This window comes from Babylonia areolata, chromosome 27 (assembly GCF_041734735.1).
Source record: "Babylonia areolata isolate BAREFJ2019XMU chromosome 27, ASM4173473v1, whole genome shotgun sequence".
NCBI lineage: Eukaryota > Metazoa > Mollusca > Gastropoda > Neogastropoda > Buccinidae > Babylonia > Babylonia areolata.
The window spans coordinates 15,198,864-15,201,363 of record NC_134902.1 but is presented as its reverse complement, the minus strand read 5'-3'; the positions used below and the strand labels follow the sequence as shown (position 1 = coordinate 15,201,363).

General features: G+C 48.6%; 1 long non-coding RNA gene across 4 annotated transcripts in view; it reads left to right on the top strand.

Moving 5' to 3' along the window:
• LOC143301292 (uncharacterized) overlaps window positions 1-2,500 on the top strand; it is a 7,716-nt gene that overhangs the window by 3,136 nt on the left and 2,080 nt on the right. For 2 of the 4 annotated variants that reach the window (XR_013057758.1, XR_013057759.1), the window contains exon 2: window positions 2,081-2,500. This exon is cut by the window's right edge and continues 2,080 nt beyond it. This is a non-coding gene — a long non-coding RNA (uncharacterized LOC143301292). The remainder of the gene's footprint in view (window positions 1-2,080) is intronic. The other 2 variants (XR_013057761.1, XR_013057760.1) reach the window with 2 other exon arrangements.

The following is a 2,500-nucleotide window of genomic DNA, read 5'->3' as shown; positions in this document are numbered from 1 at the left end:
TCAGTACAACACAGTGGCTGGTATGGACACGTCACACGATCAGACGGCCTAGCCAAGACCATCCTGCAGGGTACCGTACAAGGAAGGAGGAAGAGAGGCAGACAGAGAAAGCGGTGGGAGGACAACATCAAAGAGTGGACAGGCCTGCCATTTGCCACAACTCAAAGGGCCGCTGAGGATCGAGGCAGGTGGCGCGAGCTGACCAGGCAGTCATCCATGGTGCCCCAACGACCCACCCACGGGTCAAGGGATAGATGAGATGAGATGAAAACAAAGCAACAAACAAGGCAAACAAAAAGTGCCTCGGAAGATTAAAATCATATGATATTAAGCACGCGATTGTCTGGATGCACGTCAGTGATATAATGTAAATAATCATGATAATGTATCAAGAACGTACATATCATATGACCATATACATTGTCAAGCGAGGTTATTTTCTTTGCACTCTTTACTTCTGCGTTTCTTGGTGTATGTATATATGCGTATAATTATGCTTTTGTGGGGGGGGGGGGAAATGGTCTGTGTGTGTTTGTGTGTGTGTGTTTGTGTGTGTGTGTGTGTGTGTGTGTGTGTGTGTGTGTGTGTGTGTGTGTGTGTGTGAGAGAGAGAGAGAGAGAGAGAGAGAGAGAGATAGAGAGAGAGACAACAGTTTATCTTATAAAAGATCACTCATGTCAGGCATCTGTGAAACTTCTTCGATTGAACATAACTCATAGATTTGTATTTGTATTTTGTATTTTTATTTCTTTTTATCACAACAGATTTCTCTGTGTGAAACTCGGGCTGCTCTCCCCAGGGAGAGCGCGTCGCCATACTACAGCGCCACCCATTTTTTGGTATTTTTTCCTGCGTGCAGTTTTATTTGTTTTTCCTATTGAAGTGGATTTCCCATCAGAAATTTGCAAGTAACAACCCCTTTGTTGCCGTGGGTTCTTTTAAGCGCGCTAAGTGCATGCTGCACACGGGACCTCGGTTTATCGTCTCATCCGAATGACTAGCGCCCAGACCACCACTCAAGGTCTAGTGGAGAGGGAGAAAATATCGGCGGCTGAGCCGTGATTCGAACCAGCGTGCTCAGCTTCTCTCGCTTCCTGGACGGACGCCCTCTAGGCCATCACTCCACATAATGAGATTTTCAAAAGAGATGGTGGTGGTGTTGAAGGCATCAGTAGCAATACAACGGCAGTAGAGGCGGCAGTAGCAGTAGCAGCGGCAGTAGTAACAGCCATAGTGGTAATAACAGCAGCAGCAGCAAGTTGTAGGTCGGACAGTGAACAGAAACCTGTAGTAGAAAAATTGTGAAGGAATGCAGATTCAAAGTCCAAGAACTTTGTGTGAAGGAACCGACCAAAGGCTCTCCTCTTCACTTGTCCTTTGTGTATGCTGTTTTTTTTTTCTCCCCCTCCGCTAGACCTTGAGTGGTGGTGGTCTGGGCGCTAGTCATTCGAATGAGACGATAAACCGAGGTCCCGTGTGCAGCATGGGGGGGGGGGGAGGGGCTGTACTGTAGCGACGCGCTCTGAGAGCAGCCCGAATTTCACACAGAGAAATCTGTTGTGATAAAAAGAAGAAGAAAGAAAGAAAAAGAAAAAATAAAATGTCGCTAATGCAACCCATCCCTGGTCTTTGGTTCCACTGTTCAATTCTGAGACTGACGGGCGCAATCGCCGAATGGTTAAAGCATTGGACTTTCAATCTGAGGGTCCCGGGTTCAAATCACGGTAACGGCGCCTGGTGGGTAAAGGGTGGAGATTTTTACGATTTCCCAAGTCAACATATTTACAGACCTGAACCCCCTTCGTGTGTATACGCAAGCAGAAGAAGATCAAATACACACGTTAAAGATCCTGTAATCCATGTCAGCGTTCGGTGGGTTATGGAAACAAGAACATACCCAGCATGTACACCCCTGAAAACGGAATATTGCTGCCTACATGGCAGGTTAAAAACGGTCATACACGTAAAAGCCCACTCGCGTATATACGAGTGAACGTGGGAGTTGCAGCCCACGAACGCAGAAGAAGAAGAAGAAGAAGAATCTACGTTCGTGGACTGCAGCTGTTTTATCTAATTTCAGGACCCGAACCAGCTAGGAGAAGCCAGCAAAGAGGCGATCACTCCACCACCACCACCACCACCACCACTGAGGACAGACACGACGAGACAGCACCGTCATGGAAGGCAAGGACATCGCGGCCATCGTGTGCGGGGCCTTTCTGGTGCTGTGCTGCAGCGTGGTCATGCTGATCCACCTGTGTCGGCCAGAGCTGCTGAACCCCAAGCTGAAGGATGACCCGCACAGGGAGGACGCGGGCAGACTGACTCCTCAGGGGGCTGAGGACCCCAAGACCTCGGATGAAATGGAACTGGCCGAGCTCTAATAATCAGTTGGGTGCGGGCTTCTTGCTTCGTGGGTTTAGTTCAGTCTTTAGGGGTGTGTGTGTGTGTGTGTGTGTGTGTGTGTGTGTGTGTGTGTGTGTGTGTGTGTGTGTGTGTG